The following is an 18,851-nucleotide window of genomic DNA, read 5'->3' as shown; positions in this document are numbered from 1 at the left end:
GTCTCTATTCAACCTTCATTTTCTAATGCATCGTTTACAGATCTAGTCTGAAATTCACTAAGCAAACATGTACCTTTTAATTTATTCCTTGTTAGTATGCCTTCTGTCTCTCCTCTAATTATTTGTCTAGGTGCATGATGCCTTATGATAGATTTTACAAGTCTTGGATCTTTTTTTCTTGATTCTAAACTTGGTTCACTTGGTTCTCCATGATCTTATGTCTTCTATTCGAGCTCCTCTAGCTGATCTAGTTGTAACTTGGGTTCTTCTAATTGTGAATCGAGTTGCACTACCTATTACTCAGGTTGCACTACCTGTTACTCAGGTTGCACTACCTGAGGCTGCAACTTAGGTTGAACTATCTGTGACTTGGGTTGAACTACTAGAGAATTTCTAGGTACACTTGGTTGTTGATTGGCTTCAACTTTTTGAGGTAAAGTCTTAGGTTCCTCCTCATAATAAATAAACTTTATGTAGTCTTTAGTCTCCTTGTTTCCCTTTTCTTCACTTCTTTCTGCAAACTCTGTTAGAATATATAGTCCACTGATATAACTAAGAGGGGTAAGGGGGTGAATTAGTTATCCAACTATTATCACAATCATTAACTTTAAACAATCTTAACCATATGAGTAATGTTAACTGAAACCACAACAAGATACTCATACATAATTAACACTAGATATGTTAACTAGGGAAACCCTTGATCAGAGGGAAAACCCTAGTAGGGATGGTACCCACAAGATGATGTACCAATATATATATTCCTTGTTAGAGGATAGACCCTGTTAGGAGTCTGTTACAACATTCAGTACATATGATTCCCTGTTAGGAAACTTTGAATCCCTATTAGAAGATTCCAACCCTGTTAGGAGTTGTGAAAGACAACTAGACCCACTACCCAAACAACTTCAATGTTAAGATCAAAGAATCCATTGTCCAAATGATCTATGTATTATTCCTCGTAGAATAATAGAACTGAAATGTTCTTCTTCCTCTATTTTTGTCCTATCAATCAGACTTCTACTTCTTTAGATCTTGTAACTAGATCTCATGCTATGCATCTAGTGATCCCTTGGATCGCTTACACATATTCAACAAGCATCCTTCTCCTTCTCACATTGCGCACTAATACTTCACATTCCAATTGATCCTCTAAATCAAGACTCTCTCATAAGAAAGGAAAACAACTTTCCTTTCTATTGTATCTTCATAATAATTTCTTGAGTTGGCCTTGAGGCTTTCCCAATTAATTAAGATAAGATAATTAATTATTCTACAATTATAACAACATTGTCGACTCACAGTCTATATAAAACTTCACACGAGTGAAACCACATCTTGCACACATGTTGGCATCATCACACAACTGTCCTCTATCACTATTTAACTGCACATCTCTTCATTACATATAAGATGAAAGATAGTGATAGATCATGAGAACTCTATTTTTCAATGCTCTATTTTTGCATTGCTTCTAGTAAATCAAGTGTAACTTCCATACATCACTGACTCGGACTTAGTCCTCTTAATCACATTATTAGGACAACCTTAGGAACATGTCCTTCATTCTACATCATCTAAGACTTCCTTGGCTTGTGCACATCTTAATATTATTGTCTGCTATTCTTCCAATTTTAACATAATTACTGCTATGTTGACACCAATGAAAAATACAATCATGAATGCAACATATCAATGCTCTTCAATGATTAGGATGCTCCCCTAATGTAGTATCATTAGCATTCATGCTAGCAATCTCCCCCTTTGGCATTAATGGCAACATAGATGAAAAATATCTAAGTTCCAAGAATACCAAACTATACTTTGTTTTTGTTATTGTTGTCATCTTCTGAAATCCTCTTTATCAATATGATGTATTCTGGCTATTGTCATGAGTTGTTTATGGTAAAAAACTTCCAACACTTTTCTGGCTGCATATCTTTATATCCTTTTGCACACTCTCATTTTTTAATTTTTTGCACTTACATATTCTTCTACACACTCTCATATTCTTCTACACACTTACATGGATCTTTCTAAATCTCCCTAAAGAGATAATACTCCCCCATTGACAACTCAACAGGTGCTTCTCTCACATTTTATCTCCCCATTACCTAGGAGATTTTTTTCATGTGCACATTCTTTTCCCCCATTGACATCAATGTCAAAGGTATCAATACAAGTACCAATTTTTAATATACTTCTTCCAACTCTTTCAATCAGCTCAAGTGTCCAAAGACACTATTTAATACAAAGTACCAAAATACCAAGAGTCCTTAGTGACTCAGTACATACTAGATACTCCCCCGTACATGAACCATCAACATTCAATCTAGTCTAATCATAGTGCTTGGTACCACTAGACTGATGCACTCCTTGCATCATCTACTCTAAAGTAGGTAGGGGCATAACCCCTAACATACCTCTTAGGTACTCAAAAGTATCTTTAGGAAAAGGCTTCATAAAGATATCTACAATATGATCTTTAGTACTTACATACTCCAACCTTATTTCCTTTTCAGTTGCTTTCTCTCTCTAAAAATAATATTTTATGGATATGTGCTTTGTCTTAGAATGCAATACTAGACTCTTAGACATATTTACTATACTTGTGTTAACACAGTAAATGATAATAGGTTCTGAAAACTCAATCCCAATATCCTTCAATATTTGTTTCTTGCTATGTAGTCTTGTTTCTTGCTCAACCAAGAAACCAATCTTCCTCCAAGAAAGAATGCTCCACCACTGGTGTTCTTACTGTCATCCATACTACCTACCCAATTTGCATCAGCATATGCACACAAATTGAAGTCACCTGATCTATCATACCAAATTCCATAATCCGATGTACCCTTCAAATATCTAAATATCCTCTTTACTGCTACATAATGATACTCTTTTGGATCAACTTGGAATCTTGCCACAATCCCAATTGCATTTCTATATATGGTCTGGTGTGAGTCAAAATTTGCAACCCTCCAATCATAGATCTATACTTCTTCTACTCAATTGTAGGTGTTTCATCTTTACTAGATAAGTTGTGACCACTTATCATGGGTGTACCAATAGGTTTGCAACTTTATAAACCAAATATTTTTAACAAATCTTTTAGATACTTGGTTTGTGAAATAAATATCCCATCTTTGTTTTGTGCAATCTACAATCCTAAGAAAAACTTCATTTCTCCTATCTTGCTCATTTCAAATTCATTTTTCATCTCTTTAGAAAACTTATCACTTTCTTTACCATTTTCTCCAAATATTATGTCATCCACAAATATTAAAATGATAAATAAACCATCATCAATTTTCCTTAAATAAAAATTATGATTTGTTGTACGTCTGATAAATCCAAGCTTAGACAAATACATGTCCAACCTTGCATACTAGGTTCTAGGTGCTTGTTTTAGACCATATACTGATTTCTTTAGTCTGCATACTGTTGGGCGATCATTATACACAAGGTCAATGACAGGAATCCATTGCGCAATTGCTCTCTTGAAAAGATAATCTTTTGGGATCAACTCCAAGGTTCAATATTTGTCTTGCAACATACTAAAATCCACTCAATTGAAGATAAATGTGATTGCTCATGAGGAGGCCTTTGCTGGTTCTATTTTAATCTTAGAATGAAGTAAAATCTGTTTGTTGTCTCAAAATAGCACACAAAAGAACAATGTTTTTTTTGTATTTTCTATTTTTCAATGAATGCAATCTAACAGTGCAACTAATATGAATTCCTATTCTAACAAGGGGTTAGCAAAGAAAATAATGAAACTGAAAGAAAATAACATGAAATTGAAAACCTAATGGACATAAGCTATAAAAAAAAAACATGCTGTGAGTTAAACTTTCAAAGAAATCGGTAGGAAACTAATGAAAATAGGAGCAACATCCTAGAATCCACTGATGCAATCATCGATGGGAAACTTTAATAACGGAATGATGTTTCACTCTTTATCAAATTGCAAGGCCACAAAAAGTGCGCTCATGCGAGACAAAGAGTTATGTAGACACAATTTGATGATCTCTTCTCAAGCTCATACGTCAGCAAAATTTGTAAAACTATAGCAAACACCAGAACTAAAAAATCGTACAACCAAAAACAAAGCAATAAACCTTTGGCTCAATCAAAATCTCATGAAAAAAATTCACAAAACAATGATACATTCAGACAATAATCACTACACTCCAAATGCGAGCACCAAAAGAATAATTTTATTGCATAATAATGGTGGCCCTTGTTACATATTACAGTGGGGTATTTATAAGAAATCGTCTCCTTAATTTGTGTTGAGAGTGAGAGATATCTTCATGCAATAAAATGCTTTTAAAATATTAAAACAAACTAAACATATACAGACTAACAATTAATCTGGTGCTTAGAGGGACTCCATCCATATTTTATTCATTAATTGGATGCATGAGCCCTTTACATGTCAAAAACAAAGAAAACATGAGAGAGAAAGTAGGAGGAAGCCTTTAGTCAAAGTAGGAGTGACTGGAAATGCCAAAAATAGAAGCTGGTCTTTCACTAGGAGTGTGTAGAAGTTAAATTGCCATTAGAATACGTTCTTGATGCATGGAAAGTGCTATACAGGGTCAAAAATCTCAAAAATTTACTGAGTGTCAAAATTGAAATTCTGGCATCTGGGTTTTGTTCTTCTTCATCCCAAAGCTAGGTTTGGATGTTTGCCCTCAAATTTCTATATCACCTGAATAATCTTAGCCACATTCAAAAGATCTAAAGCCTTATATTTATCTTTTACTTTCTGTCTATAATTGTCTACCTCAATCTAGGTATCAACAAAATCCTCGAGTTTGGTATCCAATTCTAACAAGGCTTCTTTTGTCCTGAAGGCTTGTCGGATGTCCTCATCATCAAAAAACTCCTAAAAAATCTTCCTAAAATTTTCCACTACTATCTCTATAGGTAAAAACTTTTCACGTTCCTCATCTTCAAAAATATCCAAGCATACATCACTGTAGTGTCTCTTTGCTTCCAAAATTCATTCTCGGGCTTGGTCCTTGAGCCGATGAATCTCCTCGTGTAATGTCTCCATTACTTTATTTCTTTTTCCTATCTTCTCTATCCAACCATCAATCATATCCAATTCTTCTCTGGTATATACATCAATCAAAACCTGGTATCTTTGGCCCTTTATGGCTTGTAGAGTCTACAAATCCTTACTCCAGGCACATACCTCATCCATGATACTAAAGTCCTACTTCAAAATTGCTATGATCTTATTCATGTTCTCCTGCGTAGCATGCAATAACTTCAAATTCCCTATGATGATGGTAACACCTTTCTCCTCAAAACTTTCTCGCTACTCCTGAAAAGCATTAAAAAATGGGTCAAGTTGCACACCTCCCCCTTCTTTGAGTATGGTATTCAGAGTTTGCTCAGGGTGCTTAGGATCAAGAGGACCAACAACTTTGGCTAGATATCCTTTTAAGATCTCAACTTTCCTTCGAAGTGCTTGGCGTTCAATCTCATCTTGCTCCATGTGCTTAAGAACCTCTTTGACTCCCATAGTCATCATTTGTTGGGTTGAATCCCGTGTAGGCATTTCCAACATAACATCCTTTAATTTTTAATCTTCAAGGCTAAGGCCTTCTACATTTGTGGCTTTAGGAGGGAGAGCCACTTGTGCAAATAAATCCTAGTTCCTTATGCTAGTGAAAAATGCCAATGACGTTGCCTCATGTGATGAAGACTCGGGTTCATTCAAAATCTCTATAATGTCACAAATATCTTCCTTTGAAGCACAAAATTGAGGCTTAGTACTCCTCATTATTTCCTTTTGGATCCATCTAGGGATGCATCCTACTGAGGACCTAGCTCTTGATGACAAATGAGTATGTTCTGCAACCTCCTTCCCTTTGTCACCCTTGTTGGGAGTTATATCCTATTGGGAGGGCTCTTCTTCTATAGCCTTAGTCTTAGTAGACCCTGTAGCTTGAACCTCGATGTCTTGGGAAGGTGGTTGAGAATATTCCACCATTTGTCCTTCTAAAATTTCATTGATCGCCATTTGTTCCAGTTGCTCTTTTGATGATGGTTCCTTCTGAACCTGTTCTTCTTCTGAACTCTGAGGTGTAGGAGTTACCAAGCCATGTTCTACCATTGTAACTCGTAGTGGAGATGGAGGAGTAAGATTAGGACCTTATGTATCTAGCGACATTTGCATCTAGTCTTCTTGTTGAGGTTCACCTGTAGTGGTGTTCCTGATCTTACCCCTGATCAACTCTATACCTACGGGCATGAAATAAAAATTTCGCATTGAGAAAACATCATCACCCTCTTCACTTTTCTCATCCAACCACTGCTGTACTTCATCTTTTGAAGAAGAGATTTCTAAGGGTTCTTCTTGAGTGGATGGTGGGGTACCCATGGCACTCTTTATCCTTTGCAACTTTGTGGCTCTAGCTAGCCGAGTTCTTCCCTGTAGGGGTACTTGTTCCTCTTCCTCTTTTGATTATTCTTCTTCCTCCTCTTCATCTCCTTTCAGAATGCTTTCAGGAATAGATGGATTAGGTACTAATCTTCCACTGATCCTTTGCCTTTTCTTCATCCAAATCTTAATTCTTTTCTTATGTTTCTTTGGGATAGAAGGAGAAGCTAGCTCTTCTTGCGTAGGAGGAATGGATACTTGTGGAATCTCTCCCTCTTCTGGTTGGCTAGGTACAATAGGAGGCAAGTGTAGTTCATCCTGTACTTGAGTAGCTCCAGTATCATTAAACCCTTGTGCACTTTGTTCTTGCTATCGGGAAGGTGCTTGTTCTGTCTGAATCCTCTAAGAAGAGGTTCTCTTTCTTTTGTTCTTTCCTTTCCTTTCAGGAGGGTGATAATTGATCCGATGGATATTTTCAGTGAAAATTGAAGTGTCTCATTTCTCTCCAAAATCTACACCATGAGAAAGATCTCAGCGTCCTGATTCCAATGCAACTTGAACGGACAAAAATGGAGTCTGAATGCAAAAGTTATGGTCAGTCAAAGGTTGGTCAAATCGAGAATGAAGGTCATAAAAAAGGTGAAAAAATAATCATCTCCAAAGTGGTCAACAATGGATTTCAAAATAAAGAGCTCGTCGAGAGCTTTCCAACGGTGTTTGTTTCATCAAAAACGGAGCCCGTACGTGGAAGTTATACCATTTTGAAGTTCAAGGTAAGAGATGAATATAGTTGATGTCATCATGACGTCAGCAAAATGGGGAAATAGGAAAAAAAGAAGAGTTCATGGTCGGATTTGAACTCATGACCCTTTACCTTCAAAATTTGTGCCTTAATTGTTGCACCAAGCATAGCTTTTGAAATTTATGAGCGGCAACTACTATTTAAACATTGGCTAGCGCCAATTTCAAATGAGGTAGACCGTCGGTGGGTTTAGAACCCCTGACCGGTGGTTACCATAAAATTATGGTTAACCGTTGCACCATTTTAGCACTTGGGGAATGTGTTGCGCGATTTTTGTCTTATCCTTAGCCAAACAAACCTCCAACCTTAGTAAATTAAGGTTATTTGTTATTTTTTTTTGTCCCAAAATTGACATTAGCCAAATCTGTTAAAAATGGCTAATAGGTTATTCCGAGAGAGGAATTAATTAAAGGGTTTATTTTTGTAAATTTGGTTATAGCCTTATTTTGGCTAATTTCATGTATAAAAAGGGGGTTTAGGAAACTCTTAGGATATTCAGGTGGTGAGAATAGGAGAATGTTTAAGAGATTTTTGAAGACTATTCTGCACGTCGAGGGCATGCTATGCTGATGTGTTTAAGGGAATAATCTTGGTGCATTTTTAATTTATTTTGGAGATTAATCGGATCGGTCGTACTCCAATGGAGCTGACCTGGAGACGTAGTCACGTTTGTGGCAAACTCCGAAATCAAACTCTGTTTGCATCTTCTTATCTTCTCTCTCAATTCTGTTTCTCATCTTAAGTTTTGATTTCATTGATAGTAAATGAATTAAGACTTCCGCTAAGTTGTGATTTATTTAATTTGATTTTATTAAGCATTCATTACTGCAAATAGTCTAGATCCGTTCATCAGATCAATAATATCCAATTGGGTGATCAAGTTGGTACACTATTTCTAGCCTAATAGGATACTGAGTTGCGAAGGTAGGAATTTTTACTTTCTTTCCTCTACCTCTTTTTGGGAAAGCATGTGCGTGGAAGACCACTGTGTTAGGAATTGGATCAAGTGGAAAAGGTTTCTTGATCTATCCTTCGTCATTCTGATGACATGTCTCGGTCGATTATTGATATCATCAGCCTCCTCTCTATCAACCTCAACATTCATAGTGGGTCTTTCACCAATTTTGTCAATGTTGAATAGGGGGTCCAGTAACTCCTTAAAATCCTATTACTTTATCTCCTCTGGGATGTTCACCTAGAGAGCCTTTTCTGCTAGATACAAAGTCATCCTACAATAGTCCCTAATGTAGACATCATAGTCATTTGTGGCATTGATCAAGTGATCTTCAACAACATCCTCATGATGGAAGTCCTTTCTTGCCAGACTCTCCACTCTCTTGACACTATCAAAATTGGGCTGGGGAGAGTTTTATTCTTCCAAGAGATAATTCTCCCACTCCCATTCAAAAGATGGAATATCTTGCTTCCACTTCACCTGATATGGTCCAATGACCAATGGCCATGCCCAACAAGTTCTCTATTGTCTCTTTATCTTCTCATAGGTTTACTCAATTTGCTAGGAAATCTCCAACAACACCAATTTGTCACTTGGGTATCTCAGGAGTTTCTTAGGATTGATGGAGGCACTAGCTACCCAAAGATATGTGAATGTCTTGAACTAGATGAAGTAGGCTCCAAGAGCTATGATTTGTGCTTTAGCTTCATCAGATAACCTCTTCCCATAGTCTCCCTCAATGAATCGAATGATCAAAAAGATGAATGCATCATTCACAATTTTGTATTCTTTGCTTTGTGCTAAGAGTTTCTTCTTCACCAGTTGAGGGTAGACTATGTATGGCCAGGCATTGGGGTCCTGCATACTGCCTCTCCTATACAAATTAGGATAGTTTGTTGCCCTCACTGCAAGTAGGTATATCATGTAAGAAGTCATGTAAAACTTCTTCTTGTCCTTCACCATCCTCAGTTGCTCACACAAATTTCCACTTAGTGTGGTGGCCTAGTCGAGTGGTATCTTCGCCTGTCTGATGGTCTCAATAAAGTTGACCATAAAGGTGCTGAGGTGACCTGTGGTGGGTAATCCCATGAATCTGCTCAAAAGAATGATGGAATAATCGATATCCTCCTTGATATATCCTCGGGTCATATCCACTTTTCCTGTTATCTTTCCCCGAGGAGGCTTCTCAATGAGGTAAGAGGACTAAATGATGTCAATTGTTTCCTACTGGTGTTCCCTATACCATCTCTCAGCTAATTCATACGAGAGCCTAATGAACTGATCTTCTCTTGGGAGATGAAAGACCCTTTCAATTTTATTAGGTCGTAGATCCAAAACCACCTCTCTGATGACACTCTTGACTACTCTTTCATCAGGAGCAAAATGCTAGGATAGGGCCATGATTAGTTTAGCTAATTGTACTGACATGGGATGTGAAGCTGTGTTCACCAATCTAGAACAGATCAATGCGGATACCAAGGCTGATCTCTCTATTGGCTTGCTACAAATTCTTAAGAATTCACCTAGATCCATGTGCCCTAAATCCATATCTCAGATTTTTGCGTGGTCATCATGAAATCTTGACTTTGAGGGTATGCCTTGGAATTTGAAAACTATTGGTTTGGGTGCTACTCTGGATGTGGATGCCATCTAATCACCTGCACATAGTGAGAAAATTTTTTATTAGTCCAAAGATAAAATGTAAAAGCTATCAATTCAAATAAGCATTAAAAAAAGGCATATTTTGGCTTTTTTATTTTATTTTATTTTATACCTTTTTTTTTTCTTTTTCAAAATTATATATATATATATATTGGATTTTGGGTTTATAAATTTTTTTTTTAAAAAAAAAGTGCAACTAGGTGTGCGGGCGCACAAAGCACCGTGCGTGGTTAGGGTTTAGAATGAGGTGCAGTTTGGTTGCGCACAACCGCGCAAGTGCAAAGTGCCACCGCAGTGTGGAGTTTATTTTTCAGTGTTGCGAGCACTCCCTTTTTAGTGCCGCAAGTGCTCATTTTTATGGTGCAATGGGCATGTATATGGCTCTGCCTTCTATGGCACCATTGACATGTGGCATAGTGGGGGGAGGATAGCGTAGGGTGTGCCACAAGTGCCGCACGAGGGGCGCCACTTGAGTGTCGCAAGTACCTCAATTATTGGTGCTGCTAGCATGGAGTTAATGGTGATGCCATGGGTTCATAGTGTCGCGCCAATGCAAAGTGTTGGGTGGCACCGCGCAAGGTTTAGCATCATTGCGAGCAAGTGTTTCAGCACCACCATCACGGAGGGGTACAAGGCTTAGCACCTGAGTGGAGGGTTTGATGGCACCACTACATGAAGGGGCGTAGGGTTTGATTGTGCCAGCATGCGAGTTTACCTTTGTATGTTTGCGAAGCCTCAATGAAAATAAACCAAAAAATGTTAAGTACTGAAGGGGAGGGTTGTGGGGTTTTTATAACCCCCCACTATGCTTGCAGGGTGCACGGGGTGCACTTCTCCCATGTGCGTATTCTTGTACATGTCATTTTTTTATTATTATTATTATCATTTTTTATTTTTTTTGTGTTTTTCTAATTTTCTAATTTTTTTGTGTTTTTCCAATTTTGACAACTCTAATACTTTAACTTCTGATATTTTCTCCTGACTCTCGAATTGTGAGTCTAGGAGTCAAAAAAAATTAGGGGGTCCCCATTCCTAGTGAGGCATGGGGCATGTGTTGTGGACACCACAACACATACAAAATCCTTATCTTCTATCAGAGGGAATCCATTAGGTTGCTCAATGTAGACTTATTCTTCAAGTTCTCCATTCTGAAAAGCTGACTTGACATCCATCTGATATACCTTGAAATTCTTGCTCACTACATAAGCCAAGAGCATCCTTGATGATTCCATTCTTGCCACAAGTGCATATGTTTCTTCATAATATATGCCTTCTTGTTGTGAGTAACCTTTGCAAAAAAGCATGGCCTTGTTTCTCATCACTTCTCCTTGCTCATTCATCTTATTTATGAATACCCACTTGGTTCCTATAACATTTTTGTCTTTACTTCTGGGAACTAATTCCCATGTCTCATTCTTCACAATGTAATCTAGTTCTTCTTTCATTGCTTGCATCCAATGATCATCCTTACGTGCCTCATCTATGCTCTTAGGTTCCACTTGAGAAATTAGACAAAATTGCTCATTCACTCTGTTCCTTGTCATCACACCTTTATCCTTGCTCCCAATTATCTACTCTAGAGGGTGATTCTTTGTCATGTTTTATTGGAAGTAGGAGTTGACGTCTCAACTCTTATTTCTTCTCTAGGTTTAGATCTTTTTTCTTCTCTATGCTCAATAGATACATCATTTTGCAAGTCATTGTTAGTCTCAAAAAGAACTTCAACATTTTTTCTAACAATTCCAAAATTATCTCATTCTTCATTAGAATTATAATCTACCATATTCTCTTTAGTACCAAACTTTTCATCAATCCTTACATTTGTGCACTCAACTATTGTCTTAGTTCTATATTTGAAACATCTATATGCTTTAATTTTCAATGAGTAACCAAGAAAATTACCTTCATCACTTCTAGGACTAAAGTTACCAATATCATCATCTCTCTTTATGTACCACTTACTTCTAAATATTCTGAAATACTTGACTAATGGTGAATGACCAAACCATAACTCATAGGGTGTCTTTCTCATACCTTTCCTAATCTGTATTTTGTTCAGAGTATATGCTATAGTGTTAACTACTTCTCTCCAAAATGTCTTTGAGACATCATTCTCAAATAACATTGCTCTTGATGTTTCTGCTATTGACTTGTTCCTTCTTTTAACAATCCCATTTTGTTTAGCTATTCTAGGTGAAGATAACTATCTTTTGATTCCATTCTCTTCATAGAACATGTTGAACTCTCTAGAGGTGAACTCTCCTCCTCTATCTAATCTCAAAAATTTAATCTTGACACCAAATTTATTTTCAACTCTATTCTTAAATATTTTGAATTTCTCAAAAGCTTCAGACTTTTCTTTAAGAAATGCTACCCACACCATCCTAGTGAAATCATCAACAAAAATCATAAAGCTACTCTCACCATAGAATCCTCTGGTTCTTGTAGGACCACTCAAATCTATGTGAACAATCTCCAATTTCTCTGTAGTAGAGAACTTCTTGCTAGGAAAAGACACTTTCCTATACATTCATTATAGACAACATTAGTAGGCTTAATAATCTTAGGTAGATCTCTTATTGCATATGTACTACTAACTTTCATAATATTATCAAAGTTTATATGACAAAACCTTCTATGCCATAACCAAATGTCATCAACCTTTTCAACCAAGAATGTTATTTCAGTAGGATTCAACTAAAATACATTACGTCTAGATCTGGTTCCTGTACCAATCAACTTACCATCTTTGTTTTTGGATAATGCAAGTCTTCTTTGTGAACTGCAACAAATATCCCTTGTCTACCAACTGTCCAACACTTAAAAAATTATTTTCAAGCCATCAACAAAGTAAACATCATCAATGTTAGTTTTACCATCAAGAGTAATAGATCCAATCCCTGTAATATGACAGGTTGCATTGTTACCAACTCTAACAATACCTCCATCATGATTTCTGAATTTGACAAATTTTTTCATATCACTAGTCATGTGATGTGAACATCCACTATCAATTATCCAATCTGATTTCTTCTCAACTTGAGTAACTAGAGCTCTCTCTTCTCTAATTTCTCTATCAAGATTATCTTCCTTAATAGCCATAAATTCTAATTCATCATCACTTTCACTCTGATCTTTTTCATCAGATTCTTCATCCTCATTAGCATATAAAAAATTTCTATCCTTTTCTCTTCTAGGCTTAAAATTTATTCTAAACTTTTTTCTCTCTTTTAGGACATTTAGATGCATAATGACCACATTCATCACAAGTCCAACACTTAAAGATTTTCTTACCATCTTTCTCTCTACTTACCAAAAGGCTATTCCTTCTTCAATCTTTTTGTCTTCTTTAGATCTACTACTATTGGAAAAATCTCCTCTTGCACTTGTACTTCTCGACAGATTAGGTCAAATGTTTAGAGCACTAAAAGTTGTCTCAACTCTGGCTAATTCTCTAGATTGTCTCATTTTTGCTTCTACAGATTCTAATCTTCCAAGCAATGCTTCCTTTGTAAAATCTTTTGTGTAGGGCATTACTAGCTGAATCATCTGAGTTGTTTGCTTGAATGGTGGTGATAAATTTTTTAAGATCTTCCATATAACCTAATCATCTTGTTTAGTTCTATCAAGAGATCGAACACTTGAAACAATTTCTGATAGTCTACCAACATAATTTCTTATGGATTCATCTTCCATCATCTTAGCATCTTGAAATGTGCAAATCTAATTCTGTAATTTCACTCTTTTTGCATGATCATCACCTTCAAAAGTAACTTCTAATATTTTCTAAATTTCATGAAAAGTTTGGAATGCCTTTACCTCATTATATTCATTTTTTGGAAGAGCTGACAGTAAGGCTTCTCTAGCTCTCATGTTACACATGAACAAATCTCTTTCTCCCTCACTACATTCCTCTAGCTTTGATTCTTCAATAATTGCCTTCTTAGCTTTTGTCAAAAGTCAATATCCTGGACCCATGCATAACAAATGATTCTTTGTCTTTTCCTTCCAACTATCATAGTTGGACCCATCGAACCTTGAACTATCCTTCTTGAACATATTCGTCATCGATCTCCCAAAGCTGTTAAGCCTTATCTTCAAGGACCAAATGCTTTGATACCAATTCTTAGAATATACAGTCCACTGATATAACTTGGGGGGGGGGGGGGGGGTGGGTTGGTGGTGGTGTTTGAATCATTTATCAAAATATTATCATAATCATTAACTTTAAATAATCTTAACTATATAATTAATGTTAATTGAAACCACAACAAGATACTCATACACAATCAACACCAAATATTTAACTAGGGAAACCCTTGATCAGAGGGAAAACCCTAGTGGTGATGGTACCCACAAGATGATGTACTAATATATATATTCCTTGTTAGAGGATAGATCCTGTTAAGAGTTTGTTACAACATTCATTACATATGAGCCCCTGTTACGAGACTTTGAATCCCTATTAGAAGTTGTGCCAACCCTATTAGGAGTTGTGGAAAACAATTGGACCCACTATCCAAACAACTTCAAGGTTAAGATAAAAGAACCCACTGTCCAAATGATCTCTGTATTATTCCTTGTAGAATAATAGAATTGAAATGTACTTCTTCCTCTATCTCTTTCCTATCAACCAGACTTCTGCTTCTTTAGATCTTGTAACTAGATCTCATTCTGTGCATCCAATGATCCCTTAGATCACTTACATGCATTCAATAAGCATTCTGCTCCTTCTCGCATTGTGCACTAATACTTCACATTCCACTTGATTCTCTAAATCAAGACTCTCTCATAAGAAAGGTAAAAAATTCATCAAATAATATCTTCATAATAATTCCTTGAGCTGAGGCTTTCCCAATTAATTAAGATAAGATAATTATTTATTTTACAATTATAACAATACTGTTAGTTCACAGTCTATACAAAACTTCACACACCACATCTTGTGCACATGTTGGCATCATCACATGACTATCCTCTGTCATTGTGTAATTGTGCATTTCTTCATTACATCTCAAATGAAAGATAGCGATAGATCATCAAAACTCTATTTTCTAATGCTTTGTTTCTGCACTGCTTCCATTAAATCAAGTGTAACTTTTGTACACCATTGAATCAAACCTAGTCCTCTTAACCATGTCATTAGGAAAACCTTAGGAACATGTCTTCCAATACACATCATCTAAGACTTCATCAGCTTCTGTGCATCTTAAGATTACTGATTGCTATTCTTCCAGTCTTAACAAGAATTACTACTACATTGACATCAATGAAAAATACAATCATGAATGCAATATATCAATACTCTTCAATGCTTAAGATACTCCCATAATGTAGTATCATCAACATTCATGCTAATAAACTCATCAATCTTCACATGTGCACTTTCAATGACTTTGTGAGTAGTAAGATTCAGACATTTGTATGCCTTACTTTTATTGGAGTACCCTATGAATATACCTTCATCACTTTTTACATCAAGCTTTCATTTCTTTACATCTTTCAGGATATAACATTTGCTTCCAAACACTCTAAGATAACATACATTAGGCTTATACCCATACCATAGTTCATAAGGTGTTTTCTTTGTACCTTTCTTTAGTTGAACTTGGTTCAATGTATGAACTATTGTGTTGATTGCTTCTTTCCAGTATTTTGGGGCAATATTATTCTCTATCATTAGTGTTCTTTCACATTCCATGATGGATATTCTTCTTGTTTCTGCTATTCCATTTTTCTCTATAGTTCTAGGTGTTGATACCTATCTTTTGATTCCTCTTTCATTGCAAAACTCATTGAATTCATTTGAAATGAATTCCCATCCTCTATATGATCTCAAACATTTCAAATACTTTCCTGTTTCTTTGTCAACTATAGCCAAATACCATTTGAACTTTTGAAAAGCATCAAATTTATCTTTCAAAAACACTACAATCATCATCCTAGAATAATCATCAATAAATAGAATGAAATATATATATCTCCACAATATCTTTCCACACCTATTGGCCCACAAAGATCTATATGAACTAGTTCCAAAACTTCTTCAATATTGTAGGATTTACTTTTGAAACTTCTTTTGCTCATCTTTCCAATTAAACATTATTTGCATATGCCCATCTTAGATTTCTTCAGATAAGGTATGCATCTTACTCTATTGGTCTTGCTCATGGTATCTAGGTTATGAAAAGTTAACATGACACATTGTCTTATGCCATAACCAACTTTTCTCAATCTAAGATAGCAAACATATACTTTCAGTGAGATCCAGGTAAAACAAATTACCTTTTATCTGATTGCTAGTTCTAAGTAGGTTTCCCTTTCCATCCAATATTTTAGCTTTTCCATTCATGAATTCTACTTTTTATCCTATATTGTTTTGATGAGCTACAATGAGTAGATTATGTCTTATTCCTTCAACCCAGTAGGAATTTTCATATTTTATACCTTCTATTAATGTTATGTTTCATTTTCCTTTGCATAACATGGTTCATTGTTTCAAAATCTAAAACTTCCACCATCATAGTGTTCTAAATGTTCAAACTTAGTTTTTTCACAAGTCATGTGATGAGAACAATCACTATCTATGATCCATGTATCATTTTTGCTAAGATGAGAGATAAGTTCCATCTTTTAATTTTCCTCATTATCATATTCATTCTCAATAGCAATATAAACTACTTCATCTTCATCATTATCACTATCAAAATCTTTTGCAATGTAACATGATTTCTTACCTTTTTTTGTGTAGTCCTTCTAGCTTTTAAGTCTTTCTTTCCTTTGAACTCTTTGAACCTTTTCTCATCTTTGTCTTCTTTTTTTGGACATCTTGTAGGAATATGACTGACCTCTTCACATGAGAAACAAATCAATGGGATTCTACCTCTGAATTTTCCTTTCCCTTTTGATATTATTTTCCATCAAGGTCTTCATTTGAATCATCTTCTTCAATATTGTCAACCTATTTTCCTCTTACCTTTTCTCCTTTTCTACCAAGGGTTAGTTTGGCTTTGAATGCAGATTCAAGATTGCTAGAAGTAGGAGAAAAGTTATCAAATTTATCCAACTCTAAAGTAGTTAATCTTCCCACAAGTGCATCCAAGGTTATATCATTTTTAGGATGGCATCTCATCTCTTGAATTGTTGAAACTCTAATTGCATAAGTAGGAAGAAGTGTTCTTAGTACCTTGTTGACTATTGTTTCATCATCAATTTTCCCTCCTGTAGCTAGCTCTAATTACTCTCACACTTTCTTTGATTCCTTCATTTTATTGGACAATGTTTTCACCTACTTTCATTTTCATTCAATCAAACTTTGCTCTCAAGATTTTTGCCTTGGCTCTTTGCACATTTTTATCACCTCCATGAACACTCAACAACTTTTCCCACATATCAAATTCAATTGGACAATCTTTGACCTCATCAAATTTAGAATAGCTCACAGTGGAAGCTATATCAATCATCATTATATTGTGATCCTTTGCCTCTTTCATTTGTTCCACAGTCATAGGTTTAGGTGGTGGCACATATTTGTTTTCCAAATAGAACATACCAATATCACTGATGCTTGATGGATGTAGCTTCATCAATTCTTGCCATGCTAAAAAGCTATCTATGTTGAGCTTAGGAATCTCTCTTCTGTAAGACATCTTGATCTTTAGCTTAGGTCCTTAAAACCTTTCATGCAAGCACCAAATTCTCTGATACCAATTGTTGGAAATGTAAGAGAGTAACTAAGAGGGGAGGGGAGAATCAGTTACCAAAAAAACAAATCCTTGTCCCTTAGATGTCAATATAAACTTCCACTAATCATGCAATACTGACTAGTTTTGTTAACATTAGAATATTACTGATACTCAATTAACAAAGTAATCTTAATATCATTGATCTCTTTAGCAACTTAGTTGTAGAAATAAAGGAGCCCCAATTGCAACTTCGCATCAACACTGTGAAAGATGGTTGGAGTTCTAAGTGTTTTTGAATTGGCTGGCTCTTTGTTAGGCAACAAATTGGAAGAGGAGAATATTGTGGGCGGTACTGATCTTGGTGGGACAGAAGATCAAAATGAGGAAAATTTGGAAAATTTTGCAAGAATTACGGATGTTGGTACCACTAGTAACAAAGTAATCTTAATATCATTGATCTCTTTAGCAACTTAGTTGTAGAAATAAAGGAGCCCCAATCACAACTTCGTATCAACACTATGAAAGATGGCTCGCACTCTAAGTGTTTTTGAATTGGTTGGATCTCTGTTAGGCGGGAAATTGGAAGGGGAGAATCTTGCAGGAGGTACTAATCCTAGTAGGATAGAAGATCAAAATGAGGAAAATTTGGTAAATTTTGCAAGAATTAAAGATGCTGGTTCCTTTGGGGAACTAATTACAGTGGATCATGCTACGGCTTCAAAATCTAAACTTAAGAGTGCAAGATTATATGTGAAAGTGGAAAACTTGAATCATCTCCCTAAAAAAGTGGAACTAATTTAAAAACTTGGAAAAAAAATACAAGAAATTATATATGAAGATCTCCCAAATACTCGTTTTGCCTGTAAAAAAATAGGGTCATAGGGTGAAAAATTGTCCTAAAAAATGCAAGAACTCTCCTAAGACTGATAAGGAAGATAAAAAGAAGGAAGTAGAAATCTAGAAGAAAGTTTGGAAACCTAAAGTTACTCATGCAAAGGGTGTGAAGGATAATCTGAATCTGAAACTTTAGGAAATTGGTATAATGCCAAATTCTGCCTTGAAGGAAAACTTGAACAGTGAAAATCAGGAGATTGGGGTGATGTTAGACTCTGCCTCACCTAAGAAAAATATAGAGAATATGGTTGACATGACGAAGTAATTAGTCATTTATCAAAAGAATGATACAAACTGGGAAGATCTAGTTGAGATGAAGGAAATAGAGGAGGGTGAAATTATGATGGATAGAAGTAGATCGATGGTGTTGGAGGAATCTTAGAATATCCAATTTATTGAAAACCAAAATGTTATTCCTAAGTCTCTTGAGACACACTTGTGCAAAGAAATTGTTCC

The sequence above is a fragment of the Cupressus sempervirens genome, chromosome 6 (genome assembly GCF_028749045.1).
Source record: "Cupressus sempervirens isolate cs-2001-9-10 chromosome 6, ASM2874904v1, whole genome shotgun sequence".
In the NCBI taxonomy this organism is placed as follows: Eukaryota; Viridiplantae; Streptophyta; class Pinopsida; order Cupressales; family Cupressaceae; genus Cupressus; species Cupressus sempervirens.
Note: the sequence above shows the minus strand (reverse complement) of the source record.